The 21,988-nt window shown below is 28.0% G+C and overlaps 1 non-coding gene across 1 annotated transcript in view; it reads left to right on the top strand.

Moving 5' to 3' along the window:
- The first annotated feature begins 926 nt into the window (after positions 1-926).
- The window catches only part of LOC107443337 (uncharacterized), a 52,075-nt gene continuing 31,013 nt past the window's right edge, over positions 927-21,988 (top strand). Inside the window, exon 1 of the transcript XR_015430731.1 lies at positions 927-2,176. This is a non-coding gene — a transcript (uncharacterized LOC107443337). The remainder of the gene's footprint in view (positions 2,177-21,988) is intronic.

The following is a 21,988-nucleotide window of genomic DNA, read 5'->3' as shown; positions in this document are numbered from 1 at the left end:
ATTATTTAAAGACTCGTGTAATAAAACGAAATATAATTGCAATGAATTTTCGTATTTTAAAAATTTGTTATATTTAAGTAATTGATTAAATAAATATTAATACTATTTAAAAAAATATGTAGTAAGATGAAATATAATTGCAATGAATTTATTTTTCGAGTTTCAAAAATTGCTATATTGAAAAAATTGATCAAATAAAATATTCCCATATAGATTCATTATTAGTTTCCATTTAATTTTTTTGCTAAAAATTATCTAGTAAAGTTTTTTTTTTACCGTTATCTACAAGTAAATGAAATTTAAAAACCGACATAAACTTAGTTGTTTCATTATAAATGCCACTCATTTTATTGCTTCACACTTAATTTCGAAAGAATCTTTTAAATCCTTGAGAAACATTACTATCCATTATTGTAATTATATCACTGTTAATGATGGCCCGTCGTGGCTCAAGCGTTTCAAGCCCATAAACCAGAGACTTCACTGAACTTTAAATTTCTATTGATATTTATTTAAATTTTAAAATAAATTTAAACCCACGGGAGATTTATTGCAACGACAGTTAAAGGACACAGTTTCTTTACTCAAAACTTGTTTGCTGACCAAATGAATGATAAAGAAAGAGTTTCTAATGTAGGTCAACACGTGCTAAGCGAAACCTGTCTATCAATTTCACTACTTCACTCTCTGAGATAGGATGGACAACACGCATAGCTGCTGGAAATGATTATCTATGAATGACCAAAAATCGTTCATGCTGAACTTGATGATACTTTGTCTCTGAAGATCATATAGCCTATTGAACTTCATTTTTTATCTTCCGATTTCTCTCTACCGGCATTTTTTTTGGTTCGAACTTTCATTTTCCTTCAAGCTTTGTTGACTTATTTTAGCATATAGAGCGAGGTTTGAATGCTTTTTCTGCTCATTTGTGAGTAAGATTTTATTGAATGCTGCATTTTTCGAATATTAGCTATCATGCAAGTTTTTGTTGATGCATTTTAATCTTTAAATCGTGGTGCCAAATTTGTAATAATTTAAAAATTAGGATCAGATTTTATTGAGGAATAATGGCATTTCCTTGGTACTTGTTAGTACAAGTATTACTTTTAGCTGATATATCTCAAGAATGTGCTCTTCCGTTCTGGTGGAATCAGCAGTATAATTTCCAGCCATTTTCTTCGCAAGGTGGAGCACCCAAGACGACATATAGGTATAGGCAAATGATACATAGACAAGATCCTAATATTACGTTCATGTTGAAGAATATAGTGAATATACGTGGTTTGAACATAGCTCTAATAATAACAACAACAACAATAATGAGTTGCCAAATCAGGTTTTGCCTCAAGATATTCGTCATATGACTAATGTTGTCTTTGGTAAAGACGCCAACAGTCATAATTTTGGATTCCCTCAAACGTTTGGATTTGGTTTTCCTGGAAAAACCAATCGAGGAAACCTTCCAAATCCGCACGAAAATACAAATAACATAGTTCCTAAAGGCGTCGGGGATGAGACAGTGCCGCAAAATCCAAATCAAGTTGGTTCAAATAGCATCGACAGAAAGAATCCTTTTGATGATACAAATGGAATGATTCCTATGCCAGATACCACTGGTGCAGAAACAACATCTCGTCCAAGTAGCATCCGAACAGCTCCTGATACTACCAGCAGTATTTTAACATCTTCTGCCACAAATTCAATCCCAACATCTCTTGAAACAAATGAAATGGCGACTGAAGAAGATGTGCGCCAAACATCGCCAGAAGTCCCTAACGTTGATTTCGAAGCACCAGATCGAGAAAGGAATGAAAATGAAAATTTAGAAGTGTCTAAAGTTGGCGATGAAGATAATGATTTAGAAGCCAGTAGCGCAAACAGAGCTTCGGCTAAAATTAAAGAAGAGGAAAAACAGGAAAAGAAAAGTTCGACAAGCTTCTTTGGTGGATGGTTTGGGAAAAGAAATGAAAATGAAACTGAGCCTTGTAAAGTGTCTGGAACTGATATCCATTCTTTAAGAAGTATGATTGAAAATATGTTTAGTTTTCCAAGAGAGCATATTATCAATCCCGAAAGTAAGGAGAAAGTCAGAGAAGATATCATAAATAAGTTTAGGAATTTCGGATTGCAAGTTTGGACTCAAAATTTCACTACACCTCTGATGCCTAGTGCGGTATGTTAGTTTTTTCCTTTCCTTATTTTATTATAATTTTTTTAGATTCTTAAATATTTACTTAATGCTAGTTTAAAATTATTTCATTTTTGCGGTTAAATTGTATTGGATTTATTTAATTAAAAATATTTCCTTAATCTCTTTTCCCAAACTTCAACGCTAAAAACTTTTATAACTATTCATTTATTCTATTCCACGTAAAAAATAATTATTAAAAATTATTATTTTTTTTTATTATTTTATGTAATAATATTCTTGAGAATTCTTTTTAAATTATGATTTCCACTAATTAATCCACTAAATTACGACAAAATTAGATTTCTCAGGAACTATTCGACTGATTTCGTTCAAATTCTGTATTTTTCCATATAAAATTGCATTATTCAAAATGATGCAAAAATTTTTATACCTTACAATTCAAAATTGTTTCAACCATTATTAAATAAAATAATTTAAATTTTTTTTTGCCTGGAATTATCTTTGAATAGCCAATTTTTAAATGTGTGTAAACATTTTTCAATTCGCTCAATAATTTTTGGAGATGTGGCGAAATTCGCAGAAAGTAAAATTAACATTAATTGGTCGATTGGTCCAAACTTAGGATCCCTCTCCAGACCAAAATATTGGGACCATACTTCACAGACAGCGGCTACCTCTATATTTTGAGGGGCTGAAATCTGAATCTGTCTGGAAAAAAGGTATGTTTATTCAGAGAACGTACATTTTTGTGTCAGAATTCTTAACTTAAAATGTAGTCTCCGATAACTAATTATCATATTTGAGGTCCCACCCACAAACCATTAAGATTGAATGATAGTACTTGAAAATCCGATCATAAGATCAAAAGTTATTCAGGGTATTTCGCTTATTTTTTTAAGCACTGTTCTTATTGTTCGTTTCAGATTTGATCAGAATTTGTTTCAAATAACAAATAATGATTTCTTTTTTTTTTTCAAATAATTTCTTATTTGAAAAAAAAAAAATTTATATAAAATCATATTCATTTTTAATGTATGGAATGTTTGCTGTGGGTTCCTTAATTTTTTATTTTCATTCGAAAAATAAAATTCTTATTCGTTTTTTATATACTCCAATAATTTAACAAAACCTAATTATAAATAAATAATTCCCTAAATTATAATAATATTGGAAAAATTTGAAATGTGTATATGTAATAGGTATTGGATTGAAATTAATGGATTGGTAATGTCTTTAAATATGCATAGCTGCCAACTCTTCCGGCTTTCCCGGAAGATTTTATTTTCATATTTAAAGTGCTAGCGAAATTCATGTTATTTCACTAAACTGTTTGAATTATATTAATAATTTTAAATCAGTTTGACCACCACTACATTTAAATAATTACAACAAATATATAAAAGCATATTAGTCCTTACAATAGCGAATTTCAACCTGATTAAAATATAAATATATTTTTGAGGAAGATAGTTTTGCGGTAATTGTCTTACTACCACTTGGAAAATCCATTCTCGAAAAGAGTGAATGTTGGCAGATATGAATATGCAATATTAATTCTGCACAGTTCTCTGAAAATTTAGGACCTTAATAATTGATCAGATAAATAAATGAAAAATTAATAACAATAAAATAATGCTGGTAATACGATATTTATATTGATTGTGTAATAAAGTGTTATTCTTTTGCAAGCTATTGCCTCATATTTCACCCTAACAAAACAGAGTGATATAATTAAATAAATGCATGCAAAAAATATTAAAATTATTTCTGATTTAAGCTAGATTGTTTTCTTCTATCTTTATTGAAGGACATTGTTGTGTGATGGAATCAAATATATATACAAAATATAAGGTATTTAACCTTGACATTTCTTAATCACCGTGAGCGATTTTTTTTTCTTCTTAATTGTCCTATTGTTATTGACGGTTGTCATTCGGACTAATGATGAGGTCAAATAATACTTTGACTTTTTAGAAAGTGATATAGTATGGTTAGTTACGACGAAGAGTTTTTTACTTTTCGACAATACTGTCATTTTATACTCAAAATTGATTAATAAGAAAATTAGCAAAACTATATTTATATTGTTTACTATTTTTTATTTTATTTCCCCAATATAAATTTGTGTAATAATTACAGATATCTTGACGGTGGTCATTTGGACTAATGATGAGGTCAAATAATATTTTGACTTTTTAGAAAGTGATATCGTATGGTTCTTTACGGTGCAGGGTTTTCTACTTTTCAACAATTGTGTCATTTTATTCTCAAAATTGATTTAAAAAAATGTAAAAATAAAGTTTTGACTTAGTTAGTTCGAGTCAGAAAAATCAGTTAAACATTGAATTATAATCTGGTTCACATTCGCTTCAGACATAATAAGGTGTTAAATTGAATTAATTATATTGGCGTACAAGTTGAGCTCTAGAATCGTGTAATCTTGGTTGAGATGTACGATAATATGGTTCAGCTTTGAAGAAGTCAAAGAAGCACAAGTTTGAATCAAGTTAAAGAAGAGCGATATTACGGTTCAACTTAGTACCACATTAACTATAACCTAGTATCTTTTAATCAAGTTAAAGAAGTACGATGCTACACTAAGAAAAAGAGTATGGTCAAAACTTTCAAATTATGGTAAAATTTACCGTGTTTTTGGCTCTATAGGAGCATCAAAAAGCTTGGTTGTTTTTACTGAAGCGCTTTGGTAATGATTTTGGTAAAATTAATAAAATATGGTTTTAAAAATAGGAGATAAAACTTGGTATTTTTTTTAATACCTTAGAGCATGGCATAAAAGTCATTTATGCGGTTAAATTTACTTTTCAGTTTTGTATTTTTTACTAAATGTGTGGTAATAAGAGCTATAATTTTGATGACCAGAAATGCCGGTAAACGTTACAACATGAACGTAAAAATACCAAATGAATAATTTAAATACCGTATATTTTGGTTTAATTAACCTGAACTGCGTTTTTCTTTTTTACCGGAATTGCCAGTACCATACAGCATATTAATTTAACCGGATTTTTTTTCTCCGTGTGTGATTCAACTTTGCACTATACTAACTCTAAACTAATATCGTTTAATCAAGTTTAAGAAATTCGATACTATAGTTCAGATTTGCACTATATTAACCATAATCTAGTATCGTTTTATCAAGTTTAAAAAGTACGCTACTATGGTTCAACTTTGTACCATATAGTAAGGTGGCAACAAGTTTGAACGATATTAAGGTTCAACAGCCTCTAAAATTACTGACAGAGTAGTTATTAATCTTTCACAAAAGCATAAGTCTTCGATTATGAAATTTAATTTTGTTGTCCAAAAGTCAGAACTTAAATTAAAAATCAAATATTTGTTATCAATTGAATGCTGTCAAAAATGTCTTCAAATTTTCGGTATTCAATGTTAAAATTTTTGGAATGAATTGAACCATATTATATAGTGAAAATTAAACCATTTAAATCCGATTAAACGACTCTATGATACAACTGAAACAGACACATTGTTAAAATTATCATCAAATTAAGAATGCAGCAAATTTGCATAATAATATGGTTAAAGGTCTTAGAATATAAATAGGTTTGTTACTTTAAACAATCCATCTCATTCCATGCTATTTTTCAGAATTTTTACTTCTGTTACGGTGTTCCATGAATTTTGTAGAATTTTAGGCGCAGGGTTCTTAGGGGCCTTCTCACCCCCCCCCTCCCCCAAAAAAGCAAGATTTAGCGTGGCTATATGAAAAATGCAATGAAATTTGGTTTTGATAAAAAATATTTCTCGTAAAAATAGCAACAATACTAAAAAATCGTACTGAAATGTTTTTATGTTCTAAAATTTTTTAAATGTAATTATTAAAAAATTTCAATAGCATTAACTAATTTGATAATTCTGAGCAAATATGATACATAACATACCAAAAAGATAAATTTAAAACTTAGAAAATGATATAAAATACTTTTAAATTTTTGTTATAAAATTTTTTTTAAAAAAAGTGAGAAAACGATATAAATTATTTTCTAAAGACCATCTGTAGGGAAGAAGTTAATAAGATGAATAAATAAATAAAATTATTTTCGTTAAGTATCATAACAGTGTAAACTCACAATTTTAATATTATGTCCGCTATATAAAACGATTTCTGAAATTTAAACTAAAACTTATTTTCCTGACAAAGTATACTTTTATTTAAATATAGTTTTATCTAATTTGATTATTTTGAATAAAATTGAACTAAAATAATTAAAAAACATAAAGCACATAACAAAAATTAAGAAAATTATTTTTTAATCAAAAATTTTTCTTTTTGTAATTCGTAAGATCAAATTATTATAAAAAATAAATTAGTTCATTTTGTAAAGTATCATAAATATTTATATTCACAATTTTAATTAAATTTTTATTAAATGTTATAAAATGAAGTATGAAACTAAAAGTTTAAAACTTATTGAACCACAAAAAAACATAATTTCATTGTTAAATAACCTCATTTACTAATTCTGAAGAAACAGTGAAAATAGATAAAATAAAGCCGGAAACTTAGAAAACAATATAAATTGTTTCTCTGGAATCCCGTTAAAAAATTAATATCAAAAATTTTTTAACCTATATTTATGATCGTGATCGATAAAAAACAAACGATCTAATTGTAAAATTTAGTATTTTTCTCTTAGAGAGCTGGCAAAAGCAATTTTGTAATTTCACGAAAAGTGATTTCATCGTTTCAATAAAAGAAATTGATAGCTTCGATTGCGAAAAAACTAGTGATTTGCCAGACGATATGATGCAACTGACTTACATTTTTCTTTTTCTTTGTTTTCTTTTTAAAACAGTATATGATGATGCGACCCTATCTTCTTCGTTTTTCGTAACAAAAGAAAATAAACTATTACATCATAAACACTTTTTTTTCCTTCAATGCTCTACTTTCGTTTCGCATCTAATGTTTCCGCAATTTTAAATATACGAAAGGGTGCATCGCCTATTTATTTTGCGAGTAAAATTAATTCTATAAATTATGTATTTGAGGAAATCGTTTCCAAATCATAAATCAGACGATCTTTCAGAAAAATGTAAATTAAAGGCTTGAAATTGCCGATTTTTTTATTATTTCAGAATTTCATTATATTTAAATCGGTCATGAAACCTGTTAGGTAACAAATAGGAGCTAATATTTTTTTTTCGAAAATATTATATTTGGATCTAGGTTTGAGTGAGATTAAAAAATAGAATTTATTTAGTTTAAAAAAATCTTTTTCTTTTATTATCCCATTGAAATCCAGCATCCAATATATTGGTCAAGGCTTTGTAAAATTTTATCTCTTTAAATAGATTATTTTGAGTTAATAGTTTAAAATTTGTTTTTTCGTTTGTATGTTTTCTCTAAGAGAGTGCTTACGTAAAAATGTAATTGGTTTTACCCTCATTGGTGGGACGCTTTAGTAACAATAAAAAAATGATAAGATTGGTGGAAAATTTGATCCGAGTAACTTTTTGGACAGTTTCATGGCTTATAAATTTCTTATTATTTGAGTTTTGTGAGTTTGTTTTTTATGACTAAAAGGAATAAAAATACTCAATAAAAACATTCTACATTGATTAAAAAGAACTAAAAATTAAAATGTATCCCTTTTTATCTGATATTAAAAAATAAATCAAACATTTTAATTAAATTTAATTAACTGAATTTTTAAAAAAATATTTTTTTCGCATTTATGAACTTAATTTCTTTTACGCTACATATTTCTAATTGAAAATTGCATTTTCTGCAGATATTTAAATCTAGGGTCTCACGCCGATTTAAAAAGTTTTTTGGTTATTGCTTATTTAATAGTTTTAAGTTTTGTAAATATGAGGTGATTTTTATAATTTTAATAAATTTAATTAATTGAATTTTAAAAAAAATATTTTTCTTCACATTTATGAGCTTAGTTTTGTTTAAGCTACATGTTTCTAGGGGAAAAAAATCACATTTTCTACTGTTATTTAATGCTAAGGTCTTACGACGATTTAATATGGTTTCTGGTCATTGCTTAGATAATAGTTTTGAGCTTTATAAATATGAGATGATATTTATAAATTCAATTTAAATCACTAAATTTTAAAAAAAAAGAATTTTTTTCACATTCATAAACTCACTTTCCTTTAATCTACATATTTAAGTAAAAATCGCATTTTCTGCAATTATTTAAAGCTAGGTCACAGGACGTACTTAATAAGATTTATGATTATTTCTTGCTTAATAGTTTTGAGCTTTATAAATATGAGATGATTTTTATAATTTTAGTTTAATTCACCAAATTAAAAAAAAAATTTCTTCACATTTATGAACTTACTTTCTTTTAAGCTTCATATTTAAGTAAGAAGTAAAGCTCTAGAGTCATAGGACGTATTCAATAAGATTTCTGGCTATTGCTTGTTAAATAGTTTTGAGCTTTGTAAATATGAGATGATTTTTATAAGCTAAGCAAAGTTACTGTACTTAATAACAAAGTTCGCCAAGGAATAAAAAAACATCACAGTTCAAGTCCCTAAACTCGAAATTAAGCTTTAATTTTAAACTATACATGTTATCTTACTGAAAAGACTTGACTGCTCTTTTAAACGAACAAATATTTTAAATATCTGAATGATTATTAGTTTTTTTTTGATGATCGGTGATTCGACTGTTAGGGATACTTTATAAATATTAAAAAACAAAGACCATTAACACTTTTAATTTTTTTTTAAATTGTGACTTTTTTTCATAAAGGAATTTTATCCAATTTTCATAATCTGCATAGAAGGCATTGGCAAGATATGGACGAAAATTAACAGTAACTGCTACTGCTACTCACTTAAAACTATGATAACTTATAACAGGGATGGGCAAACTACGGCCCGCGGGCCAACTGTGGCCCGCCGGAAGATTTTATCCGGCCCGCGGATAGAATTTTTATTTTCCGATCAGTGGCAAATATAAACAATATACATCCATTTTCTTGTCGACTATGTTTAAAATTATTTCTGTTTCTCCTTTTTTAACAAAGTACTGGTGACATTTTTACTTTCTCTATTTTTGTTCTACAAAACATAAATTGATGGAAATAGTTAGCACAGACAGCTTCAATTGGTAAAATGTTGAAAGCAGAAGTTCTTTATAGAATAGACGTAGATTGGCTCCAACTAGCGTTTGTCTTTCGCGAGGAGCTGACTTATGGAATCTAATACAGGTAAATTGTTCTTCACATTTGGCAGACTGCGCATTTTACGCTCCAAAGAGCGGACAATCTAACAATCATCTGAAGCAGTTGTTTCTAAATATGCCAAAGTTTTACAAATCATTACCAAAAGCTAGTTTCCAAAATTTAATATTTCATGCCCAGAAAATCAGTGCTATGCTTGTTTAATCTTATATACGTGAACAAGAGTTTTCAACTATGAACCTTAGAAAAAATCATTTCAGAAGTAGACTAACAGAAAAGCATTTAGCCTTGTTCCTTAAAATAAGCATGTCTCACTGCGAACCTTAATATAAGGAGCTTTTAAAAATGAAATCGCAATTTCTTCATCTCACTAAATATTTAAATTAAAACTTGTATATCGCTTTTTTTTTCTTTTTAAATATTGAAGTTTTTACTTGCCCACCAAAATTTTTTTTCTTGATTTTTGGCCCTCGACCAAAAAAGTTTGCCCATCCCTGACTTATAACAATTACGAACTTACAGAACTTAGAGCTTATAAAAGTTATGAACTCAACAGTTATGAGTTCACAACAGTTATAAAATATCAGTTATTGCAACGAACTCACACACAACAGTTGTTATAACATATAAAATTGCAGACCTAACAGTAAATGTTATGAATTCAAAACAATGATAGCTTATAACAATTACGAACTCACAACAATTATAACTTATGAAAATTGAAACCTAACAGTAACTGTAATGAAATCATAACAGTGAACGCTTATAACAGTTACGAACCTTCAAAAGTCATTAAAAAGTATGTTATTATCTAAAAACCGTTTTTTTCATGGTATGAAATAGTCATCAAATAATAGCCTGAGTACAATTAAAAAAATATTTTTTTTTTTTTTTTTAAAAAAAGCTAAGTCACGAAGTACTTATTTACGCTATTATGATGTGGCTTTTTTTTGTCAGATAACATCAGCAAAAAGAAAAATAATTTAAATCAATAAAATGGTTTTCAATATCATTGACAACAAACCACAAATAATATGTTATATTTCTATTTAATTTATTACTAATACTCATCTATTAAACTTATAAAAGGTAGTCAAGTAAACTATAATACTGTTCTGAACAATTCAAAAGTGTTAAAAATGGAAGCATATAATAATAAAATCTTAATTGCTCTTCTACATAGGATAAAACCGATATTTTCGGTCTTCTAGTATCAAATTTAATTTAGTATTGATTTTCTGATAAACTTATTGAGGGTAGTTTACTGAAACATAAATAAAAATCTATTGAAACTTCATAAAATTAAATAATTGGTCAATTAAAAGTAAATTTCTCTACTCTGCAAACTCAAATACTGTTTAGAACAATTCAAAAGTGTTAGAAATGGAAGCATATAATAATAAAATCTTAATTGCTCCTCTACATAGGATGAAACCGATGTTTTTGGTCTTCTAGTATCAAAACTGATTTTCGTATTGATTTTTCGATAAACTTATTAAAGGCAGTCTACTGGAACATAAATAAAAATCTATTGAAACTTAGTAAAATAAACTAATCGGAAGAGTTTTTTTTTCTTTTCAAACTCAAATACAGTTTTGACTAATTCATAAGTGTTAAAAATGGAAGCATATAATAATTAAAATCTAAATTGCTCTTCTACATGGGATAAAACAGATATTATCTGTTTTCTAGTATCAAAATGTTTTTCGTATTGATTTTCTGAAGAACCTATTAAAGTTAGTCTACTGAAACATAAATAAAAATCTATTGAAACTTCATTAAATAAAATAATTGGTAGATTAAAATTGAAGTTTTCTACTTTGCAAACTCAAATAATGTTTCGAACAATTCAAAAGTATTAAAAATGGAAGCATATAATGATAAAATCCAAATCGGTCTTTTGCATGGGATAAAACAGATATTTTGGTCTTTTATCATCAAAAATGATTTTTTTTATTTCTGTGCATTTATTAAATTTTAATTCCTTTATATCACAGAAAAAGAATAATTTTGATTTGGTGCATTTCGTGAACAAATCAATACAATTTAGAAAAAAAGTGTTATACAAATCTTTAAAATGAAGTATTTATTTCCATTATTGTAACACAGCTTACCTTATTAAGTAGCAACAGCAAAAATAAAATGTTTTAATGAGTAAACTGGTTTGCAATATCGGAAAGTAAATTTAAAAAATAAATACATCTTTTGAACTAAAATAAAAGATAATCTATTGAAATAGAAATAAACATCTATTGAAACTGTGAAGTTTTCTTTATTGCAAACTCAAATTCTGCTTTGAACAATTCAAAAGCGTTATAACGGAAGCATATAATGATAAAATCGAAATTACTATTCAAGAGATAGGACATGGGTCAGCTTTGTAAGATTTATAAACGAAGAAATGGACACATCATTGACCAAATATAAAAGAAAGAGGAAAGAATGATGTATTAAAATGGCGATTTTAGATTTTCAAGGTTTTAAGAATAATGAAGGAAATTAAACAGTAATTGTTCATAGAATACGTTTCAGTATGTCAAAGCTGCTTATATTATCTTAAAAGTATGTAAAATGAATTTAGTGAAAAGTAACATTTATATCTATTGTAGTTAGATTGTGTAAACATTTTCAAAATAAATATCTAGTATGCAGCGCGGTACCGTTATAACTTCTTATTTAATGATTGCAGTTTAACGTACTAAGATAAAATCTTAATGGTTCAAGGGTTTAACCTTAATGGTTCAAGGGTCTCGAGCGCTGATAAAAAAGTATGGTCAAAACTACCAGAATAGGGTAAAACTTACCGTGTTTCTGGCTCTATGGGATCACTAAAACACTCCTTAATTTTTGCCGAAGCGTTTTGGTAATGATTTTTGGTAAAATTAGCAATAAAATACGGTTTTTTAATACATGATAAAATTTGGTAATTTTATCATATACCTTAGAGAATGGCATAAAACTATATGAATATGAAAACTACAAATACAAAAACTATAAATATAAAAACTATAAATATGAAAATCAGAATTTTCGGTTAAGCATATGAACGGAAAAATTACAAATGAAATGGTTAGTTTTATATTTTGGTTATATTAACCAGAATTAGGTTTTTTGTTTTGTTTTTTGTTTGTTTACTAGAAATGTCATTACCATAAACTCTAAACTCAGTGGCGTGACAGCCCATAGAGGGCCAAGGCCTACTGTGATCATCTCAGTTTTCTTGACCTTGGGCTCTGGGGTGCAGGAGCAGATGTTCCGGTTAGGTGGTCAGCCGAACGCGAAACCCCCAGTGTTTAGTTCCCAACATGCTTGGTACTCATTTATCGACCCACTGAAGGGAGGAAAGGCTGAGTCAACCTTGCCCGTCCCGAAGATCGAACCCAGGACCTGTGGCACGGGAGCACGGAGCGCTACCACTCAGCCGCCGGGCGTCTGTCATTACCACACAGTACGATAATCTAACTAGAATTTTTACTCCAAGAGTAAACATTTTAAAATAAATAGTTAGCGTGCAGTGCGGTACCTTAAAAGCTTTTTGTCTAATGTTTAGATTTTCACGATCTAAGATGCAATCTTAATGGTTCAAGGGTCTAACCTTAAGTACGCTAATTGTATAGACGAGATAATAAAGTATAAATAGATACTTTCTCTGTAGTTATATTTATAGTTTTTTTTATCGCATTAATGCGTTTGATTTCTTCCAAGTAGAGCTTCTGAATTAGACAGGCCGACTTATCATTTATTGTTGGAGCAAAGAGCTAACATAGGCACAGCGAATAAATATTTTCAAGAGGTAGTTTATTAATTGTAATTCTTGGTTTAATGAGTTCGATTTAGTAGATTTTAATCCACCACTATTTCTAAACAATTCGTAGGCTTATATAATTCACCACTTTATAGTATTTATTACATGCTTTACATTTTAAAAAGCAAGAAAATATTGTCAACTATTTGCAAAATTTACTTTGTAGTTATTTACCGTTTTTTAAATTTTTTTGGAGTGTCCAGAGCAGTTGACATCTCTGTAATAACATAGCTAATACTAACATAACGTTAACTTGCGAACTTGTTTGCTCCAATATTGCTTGATAGGTCAGCTCTGATAGTATAAGAGCCTTACTTCCAAGTAACAGATAAAAATCGTATTCATGCAGTTATTTTTATAAGTGGAATAAATACTTCTCCTCACCCATTTTCCAGACTCTTAAGAGATAGTGTTTCAATGAATTTAGAAATATTATCATAGGCTAATCAATTTAGGTGACGTTTATAATACTACATTTTTATGGAACATCAAAAAATAAATAAAAATAAACTATTTTAAAGCTTCAAATAGACTTGTTCCACTCTTAAAAATTATGGCTCATATGTTATCATCATTTAAAATTCAGGCTTAAGGATATCAGATTTGCCGGAGATATTCGTAAATCAATATTGCACAAAGAAAAAAATTCTGGTAAAATTACCGTATTGTATTGTAATGACATTTTCGATTAAGAAAACTATTATTCTGGTTTTAAAAAAAATTATTTGGTGTTTAAACTATTTATTTGCTGATTTTTCCATTCATATGGTAACAGCTAACCGGAAATTTTGATTTTTAAAATAATAGATCTTATTACCACTTTTTTGTATAATACAAAACTGAACACTAAATTTAATCGAATAAATAGTTTTTATAAATACTTTAAGGTTTATCACCAAATTTTATCACTTTTAGGTAATTTTATCACTTATAATAAAATCATATTTCATTGTTAATATTACCAGAATCATAACCAAAGCGCTTAGGTAAAGATTACCGAGTTTTTAGGTGTTCCCATAGAGCCAAAAACATGGTAAATTTTGGCATGTTCTGTTAGTTTTGACCGTACTTTTTTTTCTCAGAAAGCAATTTGAAAAAAAGGTCGAGCATTTTCTCTTTAATGGCGATTCGTTAAGGAAACCGCAAAAGAATAAAGGTTAAAAAAGAAAGAAAGAAAATAAAACCTTTTTTAAAAATGGTTTTTAAGTGTTGCTTTGCGTGATTGTTTCAATCTTCATCTCATTTAAATTTTGAAAGTATTTATGAGAAATTAAAGGAAAATAAAATTACCGTTATGGTTAAATTCCTTATTCTTTTTCGGTACTGAGTAAGAATTCTAATGACAATTCAAAGCATTTAGATATAATGATAAGAACACACTTAACTTTTAAATTTTAATAGAAACGAGTTTTGTTGAAAAAATTAACTAAACTTTTGAAATGGAAAATATAGCAGTTCTTAACAGATTAAGAGCAAGATATTTTCATATTGTGTTCATGAACAGTTAGAATGAACGTGTTAAAATGGTTTTAGCAATTGAAATAAAATCCTTGAATTTTTTTTCATAACTATACGTGATTATCAGTCATTATTTCAATATTCATTTGACCTTGTTTATCGAGAATTGACACTAATTCAAAATAATAACATTGCGTTCTGTAAATAAACTTTTCAAAGCAAAACAAATTAATACATTTTTGTCTTATTTTGTTGTTTTGTTTATAAACAGGATTTGTAAGTTTTATGCTAAATTTTTTCGGAATTTATGACTGCTGTATGAAGTTTTATATATGTATGGAACATTATAATGTAACATTATGATCAATCACATTCATTTTCAAGTTTTTCAGAAGAGCTTTTTTTAAAAATCAAGATTACCACTATTATGGTTTTTTTGGTGCAAATTACTGAAACTTAAAAAGTATGTACCTAGAAACAATACTAAAGAGCGGAGTTTATTGCAAAATTTTCAAATTTCGAAAAAGTGCTTCTTAATGCTGTATTGATTGAAGCCATTTCATAACAAAAATTAAATATTATCATTCTTAACTTAAGGGTGCTAAATGACACTCTTTAAATTTGAATTTATTTTAAATTTACTCCTAAATTAAAAATGTAATTGATGACCATGGGGGAATATAATGATAAGCCACATTTTAAAATTATTTGGTGAAGGGCATTTTTGGTGAAACACACAGCAATTTCCATGCCAGCAAAAAGATGTTTCTGTGTAATCTGCTGTGATCTAGAGGACATTTAAGAAACTTTTTAGATACCTAACTGGAAACAGTATTAAGAAACAGTATGATATAAAAATATCACCTTTGAAAGAAAATAAATGAGGTTTTCTACTATGGCCTAAGCCTAAGAGGCTAATTTCAGAATATTTATTATTTGTTATTTTTTTTATTCTTAATCACAAATCATTTTATTAAAAGCATCACATTATAAACTACGCATTACGTAAATAGTTTGAGAATCGCTTGTATGACTCATCATTTAACTGTTTAATATACTTGAAAAAAAATTTGGCTTGCTTAGATTAATGTTTTTGAAACTACTTAATAAAGTCTATGTTAGAAGTATTAATTTATCCTAACACTTACAATAATAACTGTTCAATTAATATTTTGCTTAGTTGAATATTGAATGGAAAGCGTTCCGCTACTGTTAGAAAATTCAAAAGAAAGTATTTTGTCCAAATCACTCATGCAGAAGTTTTCTTTTGTACTCATGGTCTCATTTGCCATGTTTGAAGCACTGGTAATGATTTTGACCTTTTTGTTTACAATGAGAAATATTTTGTGTAATCAAACAGCAGATTCTTTCCATCATTTACACTCTATATAAAAACATATAGCATAAAAGTAAGTTTTTTTATACACGGAGAAAAAATTCCAGTTAAAATTACCGTATTGCATGTGTGCATTTCTGGTTTAAAAAAAAAAAAACTACTTCTGGTTTATTAAACCAAAATATACGGTATTTAAACCATTCATTTGGTGATTTTCCGTCCACGTGATGATTGCTTACCGAAAATGCTGGTTTTCAAAATTATAGTTCGTATTAACACACATTAAGTAAAAAGTACAAAACTAAAAAGAAAACTTTTTCCAAATAAATGGTTTTTATGCCAGACTCTAAGTTATCATGATAAAACTACCAAATATTACTACATTTTTCAATTTTTATCACGTATTACTAAAACCATATTTTATTGTTAATTTTACCAAAATTATTCGAGGGACCGGAAAGTAATGTCGTTTCGATGCATTTGATATTTGTTATGAAGATTTTATTTTAAATCAATAATGTATTCACCCTCGTTATCAACAACCTTTCAATGTCGGATCGAAAATGAATCGAAATGGTTCGAAAAAAATTTACTGGTTTTTAAGACTAACGAATACTTAATGAACCGAAACGACATTACTTTCCGCTCCCCCTTATATTACCAAAGCACTTCGGTAAAAACTACTGAGCTCTTTGGTGTTCCCATTGAACCACAAACACTGTAAATTTTACTATATTATGATAGTTTTGATCATACTTTATTTCTCTGTGTAAGCATTTACATCTTTTAACCTTCCGTTAGTCGCGCACTTGTTTCCGACATGGTTAATCGCGTTGCATCTATGAGGTGTTTCTGATTTTTTGAAAGCCAAATGAAATTTAGTCTAGTTTAAATAGTTAATTGTTACCAATTTAAGACTCTTTAGAGAGATAAATATCAAAAAACTTTTTTAGCGAAGTACCGAAGATAAATTTTTCTTGCTCCCGCGTCGGATCTCTTCCTCCATCAAAAGATGTTCCACCAATTGACGCAAGAAGGTTCTGCGGTTTTTTACTCCATAACCATTTTCTGTGTATATAACTTGACCATTTATACCTGTTACGTTGAGAAGGACAGAAAATGAGATAAAATATATATATTTAATTCATAAAAATATTATATTCATAATACTTGCGTCAATGGTCGCGCTGCACCAGAGGGGTGATTTGAGCTGTTCCAACTCTCCATCGACATGTTCTAAGGTCGGTTTTACACGGACATTTGAGTAATCCAAAGTTAGGAAGATAACATTAGGCTCGACCCCCGGAAAAATCTATTGACGGCAAAGGAGGTGGAAGTGCAGTAGGGATGCACCTGTGAGGTGCGCGCGACTAACGGAAGGTTAAAAACATAATATTTTTTTTTAATTATCGCGAAAAAATACTGTTGTTTACTATTGATTACAAACAACCATAAACCATTACAAGCAACCACATTTTTTAAATAAAATAATTACATGTTTTTTTCGTATAGTGAGATGAATCAGGAAAAACTTGAGTTGAAGAGTTTAGTGGACGAAGCAGGTAAGGGATATTTTCAGGGGTATTTAGTAGTCAGGGAAAATAAATTATGGAATGTTATGGGTACGTTTATAATGTAACAGAATAGTTTTTGCTTTTACTTTAATTTCAACATTACAAAACCACACTAATTCTGAGTATGCTTGCACGATTTTTTATTTCAAATTAGAGAATAGAAAATAAAATACAGAAAGTTTTATTAATTAAATAAGAATTATTAATAAATCCATAGTAAAATAGTTCGCATACCACTTTTTACATCATCACCTGATTATAGCTACACTGAAAACGTCACTTACCTGTTTCTTCCACTAAACTCTTCTTTTATCAAATTATTCAAAAATATTTAGTTTTTATTTATAATACTTCAAAATTAGTAAACAATAAAATAAATTTGCTTATGTTTTGATTCTCTTCTGCTACATAGGTGTTAGGAATATATATGTTAAAAAAATTGTTTCCCTTTATTATAAAATTCCTTAAAAAGTTTTGGCATTGCAAAAACTTTCTTGCTTCTAAATTTTAGAATATTTTTTTCCCAACCATGTGACTGCGATTATTACATTTTGAGTATAATAAAAAGTGAAAAACAATCATTCAATAAAATTCATAAATCCAAGGAAAAAACTTTTTTCATCTAGAAATGTTAATTATTTAAAGTTTTGTTTTTTTGAAAAAGTACGATAATCATAAAGTTTGATTCATGAAGTTTTATAGAGAATAAATTCTTCCTTAAAGTTTTGCTTAAAAAAACATTAAATCCTGCTATTCATAAATTTTGAAACACTGAAAAAGAGTTTGTTATTTACGTAAGATTTACTAATTTTCAGTTTTTAAAGAATTGAACTAATCACCCAATTATTTTCGCAAAATTACAACTAAATGAGCAAAAAATTCAGATTCCTGTAACTTTATTTTGAAACAATACATTTCGGATTTAAGAAAATGTTATAATAATCATGTATTTTAAAAACATAACATTTCAGATTTATGAAAATGTTATAATAATCATGTATTTTACGAGCATAGCATTTCAGATTTATGAAAATGTTATAATAATCATGCAATACAATTCTTATGAGTGTTTTTATTTGGTTAAAATTAGTTAAATAGTTTAAAGGATGGATTTACACACAGTTTTTAAATAACTGAAATAATCATTCAATTATTTTCATAAAATTATAACTAAATGAACAGAAAAGAACAAAAAATTCAGATTCCTATAACTTTATTTTAAAAACATAACATTTCAGATTTATGAAAATGTTATAATAATCATGTATTTTGCAAACATAACATTTCAGATTTATGAAAATGTTATAATAATCATGCAATACAATTCTTATGAGTGTTTTTATTTGGTTAAAATTAGTTAAATAGTTTAAAGGATGGATTTGCACATAAATACGCAAGCACATAGATAGTGTGATAATACGCAGATATGCAACACATGTAGCAGGTAGCATATAGATAGTATGTTAATTTTAATCATCGAGTAGACACTCAAGGAATATGAAAATAGTTAAAAACAAGTAATTATTTCGTAAGATTCAAAGCATTATACTTTTCGTAAGAACAAAACAAGATTTAAAATGCACGACTTAACGGAGATGCATTCAAAAAAACTAAATCCAAGGATATAACTTAAAACAATGTAGTATAAAATGAATAAAGGAAGAAAAATACAGTGAAACATAATTGCAAATCGGCTTTGAAAACTTAGATAAACCCACGAACGAGTACAATACTAAACACTGAATAAATGAGTATTTTTTATGCATTTCATGATGTTGAAGCTACTTTGTGAGCAGTGTAAGATAAGAGTACGAGGCATTGTTTTTAAGTTGTTGCACATCAAGTTATTTCTAAAAGTAAGCATTTTTATAAGATTGGCATTTCGTAGGTAACCTTTTTATTTTGGACCTAACACAAATGAGCGTGTAACAATATAGATGTAATTCAAAATGCGTATTTAACGAAATAGACATAACTCAAGAAGTGTGTTTAAAAATGGACATGACTCTAAATGTGTATTTAAGAAAGTAGATATAGCTCAAACTGCGTTGCTAAAGAAAATAGACATAACTAAATGCGTGTATGAGAAAATGAGCATAGCTTGAGATGCATGTTTAAGAAAATACGAACAGCTCATAATGCGTGTTTAAGAAAAAAGACGTAACTCAAATGCGTGTTTGAAGAAATGGGCATTGCTTGAGGTGCATGTTTAAGAAAATACGAACAGCTCAAAATGCATGTTGAAGAAAATAAGAAGAGCTAGAAATGTGTGTTTAAAAGAAAATAAGCATAACTCAAATGCGTGCTTAAGAAACTTTGCATAGCGTCAAATAAATGTTTAAGAAAATGGGAACAGCTTATAATGCGTGTTAAAGAAAATCAACATGCAAATTACGCAAAAATAAAGATATTTTTCACAACTCAAAATGCAAGCAAATGTCCAATGCTAAATAAACTTCCTTAAAAATTGGATAGCAGTATTGTAGTAGAAAAAAATCCAAAGAAATTCTAGAATAACGCCCACTAAATTTCTTCTATTCTAATCTGTATTTTACAGTTTATGAAAGTTGTTGCTGTGTAAAATTAATAACAATAATCAGTTCATTTATGAAAATTAAACATATTATTAAAAGTATATTTAACATTTCCTCCCCTTCTGACTGTTCAGTTCAGCCATAAAGAAGGACATAGCTTTAACCCATTAACCGCTAAAACTCTCATACTCTCTCGTATACTTTTTTCACAAAGAATCAAAATTGTAGCTTAATTATTTCATTTTAAAGTTTTTCTCAGTGTAACAAGAACGTTCGTATTTCTCAAAATATATTAATATAAGTAGTTATGTTTCGATCTGAAACTATGCATTTTTAATATTTTTTAAACTGAAGTTGCGATCACATTAGAAATTATTAAAATGTTTGAGCGGGAGGAACTTTTCAGAGCAAATTCTTTTTCACTTCCAGTGTTGATTTGAAACTTAAAATTAGAAAAAAATGAGTCCAGGTAAAACTAGGTTAAACTAAGACGTTTCAAATGCTGAATAAATTTCTTCAAAATATTAAAATACAAAATAATTATTGCATGGTTTTTCCCGCTGAGTAATTCTAAGTCATCCCCTCATAGTTTGTTTGCTTTTTGATATTTTAAGAAAAAGTTTCAGCATTTGGTTTATTCTAGGTTTGTCTGAATTTACCATTTCTTTATTTTAAATTTTAAGTTAACTATATAGGTGAAAAAGAATTTGTTATGAACGGTTTCTCCCTTGATATAGTGTTCGCTCAAACGCTTTTTCCTTACAACTTGTATAAAAAAATACTTTGTACAATGCCAAAAAAAGAAAAAAAACATACTACTCTGAATAAATTTTGATCCGATGATTGGATCTTCATATTCCAGGACTCAGTCTTAATGGTTTAAGGGGGTGACCTCAAATATGCCAATAAATAAGTACAGACGTTATTTTAAATTACGAAATCAGACACAAAATCTTACGTTCTAAATAAACATTCCTTTTTTTCGACGGATTCGGTATTCTGAAACTCAAAATATAGGGGGTGACCGCAATCTGGGAAAAATGGTTTCAATAGTTTCGTCAGGAGAGGGGTAGAAAGTTTGAACCCCTTCATGTAAATTTCACTTTTTGCTATGTCTTGCCATGTCGCAAGAGCTTTTCAAACGAGTTGGAAATTTTTTCTCACACAATAATAAAATTCGTTTATTCAAAAATAATTCCATGAAAAATCAACTTTTAGTAAATATGTATTTCCCCCCCCCCCCCTTATTTTATTTAAAAATAGTCGAAAAAATTTGGAGTTGTATGGTTAACAATTTTTTGCATTATTTTAAAAAAATTAATTTTACATGGCGAAATACAAAATCTGAGTGAAATCGGTCAAATAATTCTTGAGAAATCGAATTAAAAAAATACGATTTTTTTTTACATTTGGCGAACTGTATATTACTACATCGCAACATCAAAAGGGATGGATTAATGATGACATATTTTTACATAAAACCATTTTATTTTTAGGAACATGTCTTAACCTACATTTTAAACTTCTTGAATTTATTTTTGCTTTTACGCAACAAAAATTAGTTATCTTTTTTCTTGTTTTAGATTTGAAAACTCTCTTTAATGTTAATGAGAAATAAGTTTGTATATAAATAAATTGCATTGTTTAATTTTTTATAAAGATTTCTTGGTCTTGATTTAACCTAATTATCGATATGACTGCCCCGAAAAACAACTTTTCTCAATTACTAATCTTTGTATTCCTCAAAGTGCAAGTTTTAAAACTCATAAGATATAACTAAGAAAAAATTCACAACTTCGGAAATAGTTAAATAATCGTGACGAAATAAGGTATTATAATTTAAAACTTGATTACTTTCACCTAGTTAGTTGATGTATAATAGAGGAAAAAGAAGTCTTAACTTGAATTGCTTTCAAAGTGAGTTGATTCTTTAGAAATG

The sequence above is a fragment of the Parasteatoda tepidariorum genome, chromosome 12 (assembly GCF_982258835.1).
Source record: "Parasteatoda tepidariorum strain Cologne lab strain chromosome 12, Ptep-v5.0, whole genome shotgun sequence".
Taxonomy (NCBI): Eukaryota; Metazoa; Arthropoda; class Arachnida; order Araneae; family Theridiidae; genus Parasteatoda; species Parasteatoda tepidariorum.
This window is presented reverse-complemented; position numbering and strand designations above follow the sequence as displayed.